This window comes from Syngnathoides biaculeatus, chromosome 12 (genome assembly GCF_019802595.1).
Source record: "Syngnathoides biaculeatus isolate LvHL_M chromosome 12, ASM1980259v1, whole genome shotgun sequence".
NCBI lineage: Eukaryota > Metazoa > Chordata > Actinopteri > Syngnathiformes > Syngnathidae > Syngnathoides > Syngnathoides biaculeatus.
The window spans coordinates 4,040,809-4,059,618 of NC_084651.1; the positions used below are offsets into that span (position 1 = coordinate 4,040,809).

At 44.6% G+C, this 18,810-nt stretch overlaps 1 protein-coding gene across 1 annotated transcript in view; it reads right to left on the bottom strand.

Annotated features, from left to right (window-relative positions):
• Positions 1 to 18,810, bottom strand: part of LOC133510110 (pro-neuregulin-3, membrane-bound isoform) — a 188,939-nt gene that overhangs the window by 31,677 nt on the left and 138,452 nt on the right. The gene's annotated exons all lie outside the window — the stretch shown is intronic.

The following is an 18,810-nucleotide window of genomic DNA, read 5'->3' on the forward strand; positions in this document are numbered from 1 at the left end:
TTTGGAAACTTATGAAGGGTGAATCCATCCTCCCGAGTGTTCGAGCAATATCCGGCAATACAACGAGCCGGCATTTTGGCTAACACGAAGGTACAACGAGCTACCTTCCAACAGGTAAAACTGAGACTGCTTGAGCGCGCTACTGCCCCGTATGTCACTTCCTGCTTCTTCTCAAAAACAAGTCTCTCGAGAGGATTTTCATGGCGGGAGTTACAAAAAGCTGTATACGTCAAAATCATCTTTTGTGGTAAAAAAAACAAAAAAAAACGTATGGGTCCATACCGGCTGCCGTTTTTTTTCATTAATTAACAAACATAAAATCCTGCATTTCATGACAGTGGCCCTTTAAGAACGTCCATTGCATTGTCTTGCAAGAGAATCTTTTTAGAACTTTTGACCTTCACCTAAAGTACACAAAACACAATCAGAAGACTAATTAGCATCTAGCAATATGCTATATGTATTATATATATGTATATATTGCAATAACAATATATATTGTTGACAAATATTGTCCAGTCGCGTCTCCTCTCAATCCGCATCTGTCATCCTCAATTAGCCGCTACGAATATTCACCCCCGCTCCGCATCTCTTTACGCAAATCCGTCACGTGGATTTGGCCGCGGGGAGCGTCCTCGCCGCTCGCCAATTAGGAAGTGACGCCGAGCTGCGCGGCCCTCCCCGCCGTCGATGGCGCCGATAACGTCGGCGTCGCGGCGGATTCCTCGCCCGTGGAGTAAAGCCGATTGGAGATTGGCGACGGCGTTATGCTAAAATAAGCGCGTGCGCTCTTTTTTTATGGAAGTCAGATTGTAACGCTCACTTTTGATTGACACATTCTGGCTTTTATGTATCATCGCAAGAAAAGATAGATATTGCAGCCTGATGCAGTGTACGAGGTCGAAACCACATTTCCTCCGCGTCCACAAAGCTATGGTCGGGTACTGGCCCGCAGTCCAGTAGTTCAGGACCACTGGTCTCAAATACTGTTCAGGCACTCGCAGATAACATGAGCTACATTTCATTTCAGTTCATTTTTTGGGGGGGCTGATTTTGTCTTTTATGGAGTAAAACGGGCTCACACGTTAGCTTAGCATTAGCAACATTATAGCATCTACGTGTATCACCGTATTTTGTAAATCTGCAGCTTATATTATTGCTTTTCCCAGATGTACAAACCTGTTAGCCTACCATTAGCCAGATTTTTATCAAACAATTATAATATTAGCCATGTTAGCATTTTGTCCATTTTTGTAGCATAAGCCTCATGTTGTGTTTTAGAGACTTTTAGATGTGTTAGCCTTTGGTAGCCTAGCATTTGCCAAATTCCCGATTTGGCTAAATTTGGAAGACTAGCAATATTTTAAAATTGTGTTTTAGCGACTTTTACTTTTACTGTGCTAGTCTTTGGTCGCCTAGCATTTGGCATTAGCCAGATTTTATCAGACAATTCTAATATTAGCCATGTTAGCATTTTGTCCATTTTTGTAGCATAAGCCTCATGTTGTGTTTTAGAGACTTTTAGATGTGTTAGCCTTTGGTAGCCTAGCATTTGCCAAATTCCCGATTTGGCTAAATTTGGAAGACTAGCAATATTTTAGAATTGTGTTTTAGCGACTTTTACTTTTACTGTGCTAGTCTTTGGTCGGCTAGCATTTGGCATTAGCCAGATTTTATCAGACAATCGTAATATTAGCCATGTTAGCATTTTGTCCATTTCTGTAGCATAAGCCTAATGTTGTGTTTTAGCGACTTGTACTTGCGCTAGCAATGGCTCAGGCCACCATGTGTGACTAACGACACACGCAGATAAAAATGCAAATATGTAAACGAGGCTAATTACAACCTAAGTGCCTATAGAGGCCGCGCCGTACACAAATGGGGAGGCGGATCGCTTCCCGGCGCTGCCACATGACAACACGATGTTGTTTAAACACTGATGGCGTAAATCGAATTTGACAAAGAGTTTCCAGACGGACTGGCTAACATTTTAGGCATAGCGTTAGCTACATTTTAGTACATCAGAAATAATTACCGTACGTTGACGCCACCTTTACCCTGACCGGTGTTAAATAGACGAGCTTGTTCATCTATTGGTATCCATATTCTAGACAGACATTTGATCGATTGCGTGCTCGCAAAGTATCAAGGTCCGAGCTCCTTGGTGGCAACGGTGTCGGGCGATTGGACTAATCAGGGAGGGGCGGGCCGTGGGAAAGAGAGGTCAAGTGAGGTCAAGCAGGGTCATGGGGGTGGGGCACTTGGGGGCCTAGCATGGATGCAGAAATTGACATCAGGCCTACTGTGTATACGTTCCCTGGCAAATGCCCATGTGAAACACTATATGTAGTCACATTGTGGCCCATCTCAATATGGTAAATAGCATTGTGAAACACTACATCGTGTTTTTGGTTACGTTGCACTGTATCTCACCACGGAAAACGACAATGTGAATTCCATATATTATGATACTTTGTGCCTTATCTCAGGATGGTAAATAACATTGTGAAACACTACAACATGTTTTCGGTTACATTGCGCCGTATCTCACCGTGGCAAACGACAATGTGAAACACTATACTGCTGTTACATTGCGTCATCTAGTGTGTATATGTTCCCTGGCATATGGGCATGTGAAACACGATATGATGTTACATTGTGCCCCATCTCAATATGGTAAATAGCATTGTGAAACACTACATCGTGTTTTTGGTTACGTTGCACTGTATCTTACCACGGCAAACGACCATGTGAAACACTATATTATGATACAATGTGCCCCATCTCAGTATGGTAAATAACATTGTGAAACACTACAATATGTTTTTGGTTACATTGCGCTGTATATTACCGTGGCAAACGACAATGTGAAACACTATACTGTTGTTGCATTGCATCATTTATTGTGTATATGTTCCCTGAAAATGGCCATGTGAAACACTACATTATATAACATTATGCCCCATCTCAGTATGGTAATTTATATAGCATTGTGAAACACTATAACATGTACTTGGTTACAATGCGCTGTATCTTACCATGGCAAACGACAATGTGAAATACTACACTGCTGTTACATTGCGTCATCTATTGCGTATATGTTCCCTGGCAAATGCCCATGTGAAACACTATATTATGTTACAATGTGCCCCATCTTAGTATGGTAAATAGCATTGTGAAACACTATAATATGTCAGAGGTGAAACAGCAATTTGGTTGGGAGATACGGCCTTAAAATAAAACATTATTTTTCATATATACAGTTATGTTTTCCGGTACAGTTTGAATTTCTTCCATAACCACGCTCGTACCGCAAAATCCTTATCTCAAATGCAGATTCCCCACTGAGATGAATGGAAATGTAATTAATGTGTTCTACATCCTCAAAAAAAAATCACCCACTCATTTTTTTTGAACATTTTTAACCCAAAAAAATGCTCACTCGACAGTCCAAACGTCTTCTTCTGAAAAATCGAAGGAATGCAAGGGGCCACTTTGTAATTCTTTGAGTTTATTGAACACGCTACGTAAAATCAATAGAGCTATTTTGAAGATATTTCTGTTCAAGGCAACACAGAAATAGGATTTTTGAAATTTTGGCTGCAGCCTCCAGCCGTGTATCCCGCTAGAATAGATCCGCCCCTGCACTCAACTGCAGCTGAATGCCGCCTTTGTATCTAGAACCAGAACGTGAGCGATCTGTCGTAAGGTGACCCGTTTTTTGAAGCAGTTAAAAAAAAAAAAATCGAGCTCTCGACAGAGCAGAAAGTGACGGAAACCGTGTTTTGCTTCGAAAACGAATCATCTTCATTCATGGAAATATTGTCACGATGGCTGTTGTATATTGAGCTCGTGCACGTGACGTCACCACTTTCACGGCGCCATATTGCCGGTCTGAAATACACACACGCCTGTGTAGCGATAGCGTCATTTCAGGAATTATTCTTCTCATTCTCAAATTACTAAAAAGGATTTATAATGCCAAGTTGGCTCATTTGAGAACAATGCGTATTTAAAACAAACAAAAAAATAGAACGTGTGTTAATGTGTGGCCGCAACCGCTTCCGTGTACGTTCAGTGGAGACGACTCAGTCCTGTTTTTACTTTTTCAATCATAGTTAATGAATGCGAGTTTGTGTAAAACCAGGGCTCATTTATTGAGATATTGCGATTTGTATTGAATACTAGCTGAAAAGATCGATGGATTCCGGCAAAGGTTAACGTGTAACGTGTCAAAAATATTAGCTATAAATGCTTCAAATAATGAGGAAAAATCGGACATTTTGACAACAGCCAATCTTGGATACTCACGAAAGGGTCGCGAGTGGTTAAGGAAACATTTGGCTTCGAGTCCAGCCTCTCTCCGGCGTCCGTCCACCTGCCAAGTCCGGAAGTTTCGGCCAAAGAGCTTTTTGGACTTCCTGGCCGCTGCCGTTTGACTGCTAATGTTTGCCGCTATCAAAGGGCGCCTTTGACGGCAGACGCGCGCACACAAGCTAGCGCGCACAATCGCACTTTTATCGGCGTCGTTACATTTGCATACGTTCGTCGTTATGTGGGAAGCGTTGCCGGGTTCGCTCGTTGAGGAAAAGTTTTAACAACAGAGCGTATGCTGGAGCCGGGGGGAGTCTGCGCGTGTTATGGAGGTGAGAGGCGGGGAGGCAAATAAAAAGTGGGATTTGCTGCTAATGCGAGAATGTGGAAAAAAAAATGAAGAACGGAACGCTTGTAGGCGGGACCGCCGGCCGCCTTCGTCTGAAATTGGAAGATAAAAGTGGGAATATTGGAGGCGGAGCTAGCGAAGTTTGAACTTTTTCTACATTTATGTTTTTCATGATCTGTTTCAAGAGATTGTCAAATTTAAACTGTTGAGGATACCTGCGCCCAATTAGGGAATTCCATAGTTCGAGTTTGCCAAAGTATGAATTTTGAAATTTGCCCGAAACGGCGACCAAAATGGTCAACTTTGCTGTTCAATTTCAAGCTAGCATTTCCATGCATCTTGTTACAATCGCCACCAAATTCTGTGTCAGTGAGTGAAACCGACGAGGGTTGATAATGCGTTCTGACTCGACAGGGGGCGCCGCTGAGTGAGATTTTAGAAGTCATGCGTGTGATCGTTAAAATGTCTTCAACGGGGAACGCGCACTCAACTTAATCGGTGGGTTCTCTGGCACGCGTGAGTCCCCCCCCCCCCCCCCCCACAAAAGGGCATCGAACTGATTAACCGTCTCAGTATTGTCAGCCATTTTAGAGCATTTTGACTCCTGCTTCTCCTTTTCCTTTCGGCTTGTCCTGTTAGGGGTCGCCACAGCATGTCATATTTTCCTCGTGCATCTTCCTCTCGAACACCCACAGTCCTCATGTCCTCCCTCACCACATCCATCAACCTTTTCTTTGGTCTTCCTCTCGCTCTCTTCCTCGGTAGCTCCATCCTTACCGTCCTCCTACCAATTTCCTCACACTCTCTCGTCTCTGGAAATGTCCAAACCATCGAAGTCTGCTCTCTCGAACCTTCTCTCCAAATCATCCAACTTTGCTTGTGCCTCGAAAGAGCTCATTTCTAATCCTATCCAAGCTGCTCACTCCGAGCGAGAACCTCAACATCTTCATTTCTGCCACCTCCGGTTCCGCTTCCTGTCGTCTCTTCGGTGCCGCCGTCTCTAATCCGTACATCACGGCCGGCCTCACTACCGTTTTATAAACTTTGCCCTTAGCCGAGACTCTTCTGTCACATAAGACACCAGACACCTTCCGCCAGTTGTACCACCCCGCTTGGACCCGTTTTAGAGCATTTTGACTGACGCAGAATATTGTGTTCTTGGACAATAACAAATAATAATAATGACTGAAGACTACGTTACTTTTATTGCACTTTCATTATTTGCTTAAATATGACCTTATACATTTAATCAACGGATAAAGTGTTGCCCATTTGCTAATCAGCGAAGGATGTGTTGTGGAGCCGGTGGTTGTCCTTGATCTTTGTACGCAGAAAATCGGCTGGTGCCATACTCCTCTCCCAGGCGTTGCCGTGGAGACGAACGACACCAGATAAGGACCGTAAAATTACCAATTTGGGGGGGGGGGGGGGCTATCCTGCCAGACGACACACGTCTCGTGTGCGGCAGATACCTAGATAAGACCCGGACGTCTGTACTGCACATTCCTTCGTAATAAATCCATTTGCTGTTAACTTTTTCTAATCATTGGTCATATCTTCCTCGACTCGTGAACACGCGTAGGGTCCAAACTCGAAAATCCCTACATGACAAACCGACTCAAAGAAAGAGTTGTCTCTTCTTATACCCATGTGCAGCTGCTCATTACTGAAGAACAGAAAAAAAGGTTGTTACCGTAACTATTTTTTTAAGCTATGCTAACTACCTATTTTCTGTTCTTGTGTAATCAGCACTTGAACATGGGTCCGTTTCACCCAAAACATAGAACTTCTGAACAACAAGAAGAGAAAATGTTTTTTGTGAAGAGAAATATGTCAAAAATGCACGGGTGTAGTCAGTCATGCCCGCGGATGTAAGGTTGCGGGTGTGTGTTCTGTTTGTAATTATGAGCGTACCGCTTTAAGAGCGGAGGGGGGCGGTGTCAGGTAAAGTAGGAAGTAGAAGTAGGCTGAGGAGCGGCTCGTTGTGAGAAACTGTGTGCTTCCATATTTTTTTTTAAAAAAAGACGTCAGGCTGTGGTTTACTGGACTAGATTGATTTTCAGGTGCGCAATTGCACAGTGGCGCAGCTTAGAGGGAACATTGGTCAAGACTACACAAAATAAACGACGTCTTTCAACAACATCTGCAGTATGTATTTCTACTCGTGAAAAATTTCACAAGCGTGATTTTTTTCGCGCTCGACTGTGCAGATTTGCGAGTGCGATGGCGCGCCGGCGAGTACGCGCCCGTCAAATCAGTGACTGACTGCATCATCTTTTCTTACAGTTGTAGCACATATTCTGTTTAAAATATTCATATACATACTTTTTTGGATCGTGAGGGGCCTTAAACTTGTCCCGCTTCTTATGTGTTGGCATTTCTCTCCCTGGTAATAGACGTGACAAGCCAGGATTTACCGGCAAATTACTATCTTCAACTCCAAACCGCGGCAACATCGCCATCTACTGGTGTCCAATCACCATTACAGTGGTTTACAGACCCGCATTTCAAAGACAAGCTCAGCAAGACCCTCTTCCACAGACACCGGCTCCAAAATAAACACACTTGACGTGTATACACGTCGATGGTAGTTAACTGTTGTACTCCGGTTGACAAACATCAATCTCCGCAGCGGTCAAAACGTTAAATGTTTGAACAAAGCGAGAGAACCGAACAGCACGCCCACCCACACAAAAGCCCCCCCTCGGCAGCGGCACAAAAGGTGCCGGAAATGCGCTTGACGAGAACAGTTAGCGGCAAGAAGGTAGCGGCGTGATGAAGGGCATATTGAACCGGGGACATCGATTGGTGCACTGCGGCAGAAACGGATGCCCCACACCGTGTACGGACTCAATTAGACTCCGACAATCGGCCTATAGAATACGCAATGTAGCGACATGAAATGATACGGCAGCGTGTGAAAAAGTTAAAACTCAAAATTCATCTGTAGGGACGCATTCCTCACCCAACGGCGATCCGCTGTTTACAATCAGACAACATACCCGCCCATTTTCGGAATGACTTATCCTCATTAGCGTCACGGTCAGCCGGAGACGGTCCTTCCCTCGCTCGAAATTTACAACTGTGGACAATTTAGAGTCTTCGATTAGAAACGTTTGTGGAACGTTGGGAGGAAGCGAGGGGGGTGTGTGGAAATATTCTACGTATATCCACTTAAAGCCTCCGCTAACGGGAATTATATCCCACCGAGTCGCAACGAGAGGTGCTAGCCAACCGCTAGCTCGCACTCGTAAGTCTCTTAGGCCCCCTCGGCCGGAGGCAACATCGGAAAAACAATAAAAAGAAATCAGGAACACTGAAATTGTATATTAGTTTCATTTTCGTTCTCCACGATTCAGTCATACATAATTGTCAGTCTTTGCACATTTCTTGCGATTATCTTCGCACATGCACAAATGTCTGAATTCATTTTACGGGCGTCTTTAATCAAGGTCCCGACCGATTATTCGGACAATCAATTTAATTGGCCCAAATTAGCCCTTCTGAAAAATCACAAATCAATCGTGTGTCGCCGCCCGATTCTTATTTTCAATATTATTTATTAATTATAATATTTATTAATGGCTTTAAAAGGCTTTTGTTATTTTTTTTTCTCTCAGTGGTAAAAGTTAAAAAAAAAAATACTAAAGTCGTTTTGCAAAGCAGTCAAATGTTCCACCTGTAATTCATCTTTATTGTTTTAAGCGTTAAAGGTCCCCAAAAAAACAAGTTTATATTTTCCAAATTAAAAAAAAATCTATATTGGTTGGGGACTAATTTGAACAAAAAACATTTCAAAGCTGCGTATTTGTCACTTCTGGTTGAAAATTACTGTAAAACTTACTGTAAACACAAGAGAATTACACATTGTATTCTTCAAAATATTCACAAAAACCATAACAATCAGCGGATGAAAGTTCGGTGCTAATATACAGTATACTGCGAAAGGCCATAGACGGGCTAACAGAAATCCATATTGGTTGGGGACTACTTTGAACAAAAAACTTTTTGAAGCTGCGTATTTGTCACTACTGGTTGAAAATTACTGTAAAACTTACTGTAAACACAAGAGAATTACACATTGTATTCTTCAAAATATTCACAAAAACCAAAACAATCAGCGGATGAAAGTTTGGTGCTAATATACAGTATACTGCGAAAGGCCATAGACGGGCGAACAGAAATCAGCATCCATCCAGTTACGGTTATTTTAACCCGCTAAGACACACGTCGCAACAACAACACAGAAAAACCGAGCAAACGGCACATTCAAGAATTACAACTACAGCGATATACTACAGAGCGACATATTCCTCTGCGGGACTTATGAATTTTACTCGAGTACATAGACAACATTCATGCGGGATTCTGATCTTGTCTTCGCTTCCAGTATTGCCCCTCTCAGGCCATTTCCTCTCATCACTAATTCATCAGTCGTATTTATTGACGGGTGAGCCGGGGGGAGGACGGAGGGACGGCGAGACGGAGGTGGAGGACGGATGGACGGAAGGAGGGATGAATACGGAGGGTGGGGTGGGGGGGGGGTTCCACTTGCGGAAAATCAATGTCCTATTTACACATTTGGCCCCCGTACGGACCGAGCTGGGGTCCGTAAAAGCCTTGGATCTGTCGGGGGGGGGGGGGGGGGGGGTTGCGGGCCGCTAACGTGGCGCCGACAAGAAATCAATACGCGCAACTATGTCAACTACTACACTGTACGCAAACAGTATTATGTTGATAGTGAGTCGCTTGGCTTATGGTAAAAAACAATGTGAAACACTATCACGTGTTTTTGGTTACATGGTGCCGTATCTCACCGTGGCAAACAACAATGTGAAATACTATATAGCTGTTATATTGCTTATTGTGTTAGTAATTGTGTAAGTTCCCTGGCAAATGGCCATGTGAAACACTATATGATGTCACATTGTGCCCCATCTCAATATGGTAAATAGCATTGTGAAACACTATCACGTGTTTTTGATTACATCGTGCCATATCTCACCACAGCAAACGACAGTGTGAAACACTATCACGTGTTTTTGGTTACATTGCGTCGTATCTCACCACGGCAAACGACAATGTGAAATACTTCACTGTTGTTACATTGCGTCATTTATTGTGGATATGTTCCCTGGCAAATGCCCATGTGAAACACGATATTATGTTACATTGTGCCCCATCTCAATATGGTAAATAGCATTGTGAAACACTATGACATGTTTTTGGTTACATCGCGCCGGATCTGATCACAGCAAACGACAATGTGAAACACTATATTATGATACAATGTGCCCCATCTCAGTATGGTAAATAACATTGTGAAACACTATGACATGGTTTTGGTTATATTACGCTGTATCTCACCATGGCAAACGACAATGTGAAATACTACACTGTTGTTAAATTGCGTCATCTATTGTGTATATGCTCCCTGGCAAATGTCCATGTGAAACACTATATTATGTTACATTGTGCCTTATCTCAGTATGGTAAATAGCATTGTGAAACACTATAACGTTCTTTTGGTTACATTACGCTTTATCTCACCATGGCAAATGACAATGTGAAATGCTACACTGTTGTTACATTGTGTCATCTATTGTGTATATGTTCCCTGGCAAATGCCCATGTGAAACACTATATTATGTTGTATTGTGCCCCATCTCAGTAGGGTAAAAAGCGTTGTGAAACACTACACTGTAGTGTGTGTTACATTACACTGTGCTATAGCTTCATTATGTCATTGAACACAATTTGTTATGTTTCATTGTGCTGTATGTAAGTATGTTAAGCGGCTTTGTGAAACACTATATTGTTCAATTGTACCGTATCTCTGTATGGTAAAAGGCACTGTGACGCACTACACAGGGCTAGCTTAACGTTGGACGGGACAGCTTTGGCGCTCCATTCAACAGCTACGCGCCGTCGCTTTCCGCCGTTACGCGACTCGTTATCTGGCTCGACTTAATGAGCAGCGGCGACGCGAAGGGAAACGAAGGCGTTTTTCTTTGATGTGCGCCGAACATATCGAATCTTTTCACGACGAGTACGAGGAAGTGATAATTTTTTTTTTTTGCCCCCCCCCCCCTTTTCCCTCCTTCAGAATTCAATTACCCTGCGAGTCGCATGTAATCACTCCTCCTCCCCGAGGCCTGACACTCTCCTTGCTCGGACACAGCCTGATTATTAATTACTCCCTGACCTTCACTCGCGTTACTCTTCGGCGTCCTCGTCTCCCCCCCCCTTCTCTAGTTCTGCTTCCTCTTCCTCGCATTAAACTTCAGACGTGTTAAGTCGCAGTCACAAGTGGATTTTAAAAATAAATAATACTGTTTTTTTTGGGGGGAGGAACGGATTACCACCTTTGCAATTCATTTCAATGGGGAAACAGGATTTGATGTGAATTATGGTTAATCGATAATCGACAAAACAAATTTGATAATTGATTGATCATTTAGAGAGCTTGTTTACCTGTAAAATTGTCCGAATCCTCAGAAATCTCCGCCTCTCAGCCGTAAATTTAAATTTACTGAATTTATGTCTTAATTTATTTATTTATTATTATTATTATTATCTATTTTATTTATATTTATTAAGCTATTATTATGTATTATTTAAATTTATGAAGTTATTAATTTATTGGTGTTGTTTATTAGTGATTATTGTATTAAGTTATTATTAGCTTATTATTATTTATTAAATTAATTGAAATTGAAATTGACTCTTCCATGAAAGCTTTGTTTTTTTTTCTTATAGAAATTTAACACGTACAAATATTCGCTTTAGCTTACCGTAATTCCCGGCCTACAGAGCGAACGTGGTTACAAGCCTCGCCCAGTACATTTGTAAAGGAAATACCATTTGGTACATACATAAGACGCACCTGTGTAAAAGCCGCAATTGCCCATATTGAAACCCACATTGAAACACGAGATATTTACAAAGAGAGTTTAATGGTAGCGCCGCCACGCTAACGCTAACAGGTCCGGTTAAAAATACACATACCAGTAAAAATCACCGAGACACAGAAGTAACATGCTAGCGCACGTGCTAACGTGAGCGGCGCCACACACGCTAACGCTAATGCCAGTGCCGACACACGCGCTATCGCTAATGCCTCCCCGATAACGCTAATGTTAAAAGGGCCGGTTAAAAAAAAAAAACATACTTGTAAAAATCACCGAGACACAGCAGTAACACGCTAGCGCAGCGCTAACAGGGCCGGTTAAAAATAAACAGTAAAAACCACTGAGACATGGCAGTAACATGCTAGCGCACGCGCAAATGCGCGCACCGCCACACACGCTAACGCTAGCCCCACCACACATGCTAATGCACCGCACACGCTAACGCCGCCGCGAAAAACTCTAACACCGGCACGCTAACAGGGCCGGTTAAAAAAAAAAAACGTACTGGTAAAAATCAGAGACACGGCTGTAACACGCTAGCGCAGCGCTAACAGGGCTGAACCGGTAAAATTCCCTTCCTCGGCGCATATATTCCACCGGTCTCACTCTTAGCGACCCTCGTGAGGATAAGCGGTGAAGAAAATGGATGGATGGACGTATTATGACTGACACCTTTTCAGATTTTCACATGGATGTCATGGAGCAAACCAGCAACAAAATCATAATCACTTTGTGCACCAGTATGATATAATGTCATGTTTTCTGAACGAAGGTATGGAAAATAAGAAGTTTTTAAAAAATCGGATTTATTACATAATTTAAAAAAAAAAAGGTTGTTAGGTGCAGCCCTAAGTTTTATATGCGGATAAAGTGCCGCTGCACAAGTTTTCGTACCGTAGAATTGTTGTTACCGCATGGAAGTGTTGCCATGGCAACCGCTTGCCAACACGTCCCGGCGGTCGAGCGAGGACGGCGAGTTGATGGCGAGATGATGAGGAGTTGATGAAGTTTGTTGCGAGGTCGCCGCTGCCGCCGCCGCCGCGTTGATTCAAGTGCAATTTGGACGCGGCGCCACAATCACGGCGAAAAACCAAGAAACCCGCGTCGGAAACCCAAATTCGTTTCCCGACGAAACCATTTCCGCGCTCGCGGGTCTGTTCTAAAAATAGCTCCGCGGCGAGCGGGACATGTGATCGTTGGAGAATCTCCAAAAATCAGAAACGGAAATTGTGCTTGAATTATGATATCGTTTAAATAAAGTCATCAAAGAACGCGTTTTCTCACTTGAACGTAAACATCATGCGGCAACAATTCAGTTTGCGATATGACCGCGGAATTTCGTGCTCCCCGGTGGCGTCAGCTGACTTGATTTCAATACGAGGAGCTCTCATAATAGCATATATCATCTTCATATTCATGTCGACATGCTCCAGAACGCCTGGCGGCCTTTGAAGTGCGGCTGCAATTAAGTCCCGCTCAACAAAAGCCAAATTATTTCTCCAATCAACATGCGTGCGAGCGCGAGAATATCATTAACACATGGAACGCATGTGGACTAAAATTAATGAGCTGCTCTCAGGAAAAATAAAAATTAAAAAAAAAAAAAATCACACGTGAACCCGTCAGCTTGGGGGGGTGGGGGGGGGGCTACTGATGTTCGAAGGTGTGCTCGTGTCACACATTTTTCCGCACTGGAAAAAACTTTCCATGGGGATTTACGAGAATAGAAAAATCAAATGCTTGCTCCTCGGTAGGAATTTCAAGCTACAATATCTCCCTTAACACGGCTTTCACCTTGTCGTGAAAGCCGAATTCTGGCTTGAAACGCCCCTTTAAAAACCCCCAACGCTGATCTAGACCTGAAACCTGACTGTGAAACCCGAACACCGGATCGAAAAACAACTTTGAACCCATAATTCAAAATATTAACCCTGGGCCCTGTCTTAAAAAACGTCCTTTGAAATCCAAAGTCTGTCTGAAATCCCTCACCCCATTTTAAAACCCTGTTTTTGTCAGTGTCTAATGCTAAGCTAGTGTCGTACACATACAGACACTATCTTATATAAAATCCACTAGTAGGGATTATGCGGAAGCGCGTTGCGGCCACACGTTAAACTTCGGTAAACCTCCCCCCGACAGATGTTTTTTTTTTTTTTTTTTTTTTTTTAAATATACATTGTTCGCAAATTAGTCGAATGCGTATTTAAAAAAACGAAAATAAACCGTCGGTCTCACAGAGGTTTACGTAGGTTAACGTGTGGCTGCAACATGCTTCCGTGTACGGAGGCTGAAGCCTATCCCAGCTGTTTATTTTCTTTTTTTTTTCAATACGCATTGGACTCATTTGAGAACAATGCATATTTAAAAAAAAAAAATCCCGTCACGGAGAAGTTTACCAAAGTTTAACGTGTGGCCGCAACACGCTTCCGTGTACGGGGGCTGAAGCATATCCTAGCGGTTTATTTTCAATACGCATTGGACTCATTTGAGAACAATGCACATGTAAAAAAAAAAAAAAAAAAAAAAGTCCGTCACGGAGAGGTTTACCAAAGTTTAACGTGTGGCCGCAACACGCTTCCGTGTACGGAGGCTGAAGCCTATCCGAGCGGTTTATTTATTTATTTTTTCAATACGCATTGGACTCACTTGAGAACGATGTATATTTAAAAAATAAAAATCCTGTCACGGAGAAGTAAAAAAAAAAGTTTAACGTGTTTAAAGTGTTTTACGTTTAAAGCGTGACCGCAACGCGCTTCCGTGTACGGAGGAGCCGACACATCGAATACAGGTCCTACATGCCGAGTTTATCTAATTTTTTCCACGTACCGTCCTTTATTTTTACCTTCTCAATGTTTTCCAGTATCGGACCGCTATAAGACGTATTTCCGTGCCGTCTCCGACCGACTTAGCGTCGAAGAACGCTTTGCTAGGCCGTAAACATGGCCGGTCACGTGACTTCGGCGACAAAGGCGCACGAGCTTCGTACGCGCTCCCTCTTTTGGCACGCTTTCGTTCACCGCCGCCTCCCGGAACGTGCCACCGCGTTGGTCCCGCTTTTTTTACGACGTCGGGGGTGGTGAGGAGGAAGAGCTGATTCGGAGGAGGGGAGTCAAGTGGACGACGCACGAGAGGCAGGAGTGAAAAAGGGAGCGTGGAAAAAAACTGAAAAAAATAATCGGTGCCACATTGACTGGCAGCCAGTCCATCGTTTGCCAGCATCTGGTCTGGGATTGACTGGCGGACAAGCGGCGCGACTAACGATGATGATTATCCCCGTTTTAACTCTTGATTACTTTCCCCGTAAAGTGATGAAATCAGAATTTCAAAAAATGACATTTTCAAATTTCCGCCCACCCTTTCTTCAAAAAGAGGACATTATTTGAAGTCCGAGGTGCAGCAAAGCGCAAACGGCAACCGATGATGATTGCTGGAGCCTATCCCAGCTGTCGACGGGCAGGAGGCGGGGTACACCCCGAACTGGTCGCCAGCCAATCGCAGGGCACATCGAGACAAACAGCAATCACACCTTGGGGCAATTTAGAGTGTCCAATTAATGTTGGATGTTTTTGGAATGTGGGAGGAAACCGGATAGCCCGGAGAAAACAGACGGGTCCGGGATTGAACCCGGGACCTCAGAACTTGTGAGGCCAATGCTCTACCACTGTGCCGCATAAAAGGCAATTCATACATCTGAAAAATATTCTTAAATAAGAGGTTAACGAGCGGAGTCGGTTCGGTAATTTGAACCGGTCGGTCACCGTTTCCCTGCGGCGGCATTGGGGTGGGGTGGGGTGGGGGGAATAAAAAAACGTTGTATTATTTCAGTGTAATTTATTTTGTTGAGAGAGAGGCCAGGAAAATAGTTGGGGTTAAAAACCGCGTGCGGAGGGTGTTGGTGGTGGTGGTGGTGGTGGTGGGGGGGGGGGGGGTGTAGATTTGTTGGTTCTTTGGCTCAACAGAGACAATTAGCGACGCACCGAGGAGAAAAACGAGATTATTTAGTGAAAGGCAAATGTTTAAACACATGAGTAAATACACTCGCCGGCTGGCTGCTATCGCATTACTTCGCTCACTTTTCACTCAATGATTGATTGCAACTTAATTTCCGACATAGAAATACAAATTTACAACACACACTTAATTAGAATCCCAAAGGCCGCTTATTGCCACACACACACACACACACACACACATACACAGGTATTTAGAAATGTATTTTGGTCTCATTTTTTTTTTATATCACAAAATCCTGCTATTCGAACGAGGGTGTGTAGACTTTTACCTCGCCATATTTATACAAGCCTTTACGCACGCACGCATGTTTACGCAGCGGTTAGCTTCGCGAAAACCCGCGGCTGCCAAGCAAAGGGTTACCGTGGTAACAGAGGAGTCCGTCTCCGTTTGAACTGTGCCCCGCCCGACTCCGCGCTGCCCCCCGCAGGACGTCGGCGGGAAACGGCGACTGGAAAGCCGGATTTTCCCCGGTCGAGCCCGAATGACGAATCGCGTGGCAAATAAAGCCCCCCCCCCCCCGATTCATCCCCGTTAAACCTTCGCATTGATCCGATGGCCGCAACCTGATTTGTCTCAATTTGTCTCCGACGCCGCGCGATTATGTATTGATCCGTGTTAGCAAGCGTGTAGCGCGTACTTTGCCGTTTTGTCTATATTACTTTTTTTTTTCCACCTTGCTCGTCTGCATCACTTTAATTTTCACTCGAGTCCAAAAGTAGACAGAAAAAAAAACTCGACACGGTTCAAGAGTATTTCCGACGAGACCCCCACCGAGTCCTAAGTGAAGAAAATAAGTATTTGAACACCCTTGCTGTGTTGCAAGTTCTCCCACTTAGAAATCACGGAGGGGTGTGAAATTTTCATCGTAGGTGCACGTCCGCTGTGAGAGAAATCTAAAAAGAAAACTCCGGAAAATCAAAATTCATCATTTTTTAACGATTTGTGTGACAAAGCCGCAAATAAGTATTTGAACACCTGTCTACCAGCTAGAATTCTGACCCTCAAAGACCTGTTAGTCCGCATTTAAAGGTCCACCTCCACTCCAAGTATTATCTTGAATCGGATCCACCGGTGTGAGGTCAGAAGCTCCATAAAGACACCTGTCCACCCCGTACAATCAGTAAGACTCAAAACTTGTAACACGGACAAGACCAGAGAGCTGTCCAAAGACACCAGAGACAAAACTGCAGAACTCTGCACGGCTGGAAAGGGCTACGGAGAAATTGCCAAGCAGCTTGGCGGAAAAAGGTCCACGGTTGTTGGGGGTCTCGGTCAATCTCAATCGGAGCGGAGCCCCGTGCGAGGTATCACCTCGTGGGGGTCTCAATGATCCTTAGAAACGGGAGGAATCAGCCCAGGACTACACGACAGGACTTGGTCAATGACCTGAAAAGAGCTGAAAAGGTGACTGACTGTCGGGAATACACTAAGAACTGACAAGGTTTGAAATCATGCAAGGCACGGAACGGTTCCCCCGGCTTAAACCCGCACATGTCAAGACCCGTTTTAAGTTTGCCAATGACCAGAGGAGTCATGAGAGAAAGTTTTGTGGTCAGATGAGACCAAAATGGAACTTTTGGGGAATAAACTCTTTCCCTCAGTCTGGGTCTTGCACACAGCCAGGAAAACCAAGGAGCGGCTCCGTAAGAAGCATATCAAGGTGGCCTAGCCAGTCTCCAGACTTTGGAGACTTTTGGAAATCTTTGGAGGCAGCTGAAACTCAGTGTTTCTCAGCGACAACCCGGAAACCTGTCTGATCTCGAGAAGATCTGCGTGGAGGAGTGGGCCAAAGTCCCTCCTGCAGTGTGCGCAACCCTGGTGAACAACTACAAGAAACGTTCGACCTCTGGAACTGAAAACAAAGGCTACTGCGCCAATTATTGACATTGGTGTTCAAATACTTATTTGCAGCTGTATCGCACAAATAAATCGTTGAAAAATTCATACTTTGGGATTTCTGGATTTGTCTTTTTAGATTCTCTCTCTCACAGTGGACATGATGAAAATGTCAGACCCCTCCATGATTTGTAAGTGGGAGAACTTGCAATATAGCAGGGTGTTCAAATACTTCTTTTCTTCACTGTATGTGTCCCAACGTCGCCGGCGGAGGTAAGAAAGACACCAGCTGAGGAAAACATCAATAAACCGCGGCAGTGCTGTCTTGTCTGCTCCGTGAACTCGAGCAGAGCTTTGTCCTTAGGATGATGCCGGCGCCATGGCAACAGATGCAAGACCAGATGCACGGAGACCACCCGACCCCCCCCCTCCCACCCCACCCTTTCCTACCCCCGAACAGTCGAAGTCGGCGCAGCGACGGACTTTTCTTGACTTGTGTGCAGATTAAAAGCGTTTGAATCGAGCCGCACAAAGCCCGGCGGCGGATTTGACCTCGGCGCCCTCGCGCATCTGCGCTCAGAGTCAAATAGGGAGCCCGTCTTTTGTTTTTGGGAGGGAGGTGAAGTTGAAGGTGAGCGCGAGGAAAAGTCGACGAGACGCCGCAAGAATCGACAACGGAGAAGACCTGCACCAGAAAAATGAACGACGACCCCCAAATCCGGAATGGACGCGTTCATCTCGGTTAGCGCCATCCAGAATGGCGTCCGTGAGCGGATTGCGGACCAATATTCGAGTTTTGGACTTCTAGAAAAACCCGGCAGAACCCACCAACGACGGCTTTTTATATGTCGGGGGATAAAAAGCCGTATTTGGCGACCCATTGAGCGTGGCCACGCCCACATTTTGCGGCGGGCGCGTTGCAGCTTCGCGAGGTGCCTTCAGGGACACTGTGTAAATGCGAGTCATAGTGTTCTCGTGGTTCTTTTGTCACAGAGTCCGTATTTGAAGACTCGGAAAATGTCATGTCATCCAATCCGCTTATCCTCACAAGGGTTGCGGGAAAGCCGGCGCTTAGCCCAGATGGCTTCGGGCGAAAGGTCGACTCCACCCTGAAATGGTCGCCGGTCAGTCACAGGGCAGATATCGACACCATCACTGAGCGGGAATCGGATCCCACGCTGCCCGCCCCAAAGGCAGGCATGTGGACCACTACACCATCAGCGAATGATCACACTGCAGTCGCTCACGTTTGAAAAATGTACGGGTGTGGTCAGTCCTGCCCGCAGATATAAAGTTACGGGTGTGTGTTCTGTTTGTAATTATGAGTGTACCCCTTTAAGAGCGGAGGGGGGCGGTGTCAGGTAAGCTAGGAGGTAGAATCAGCTC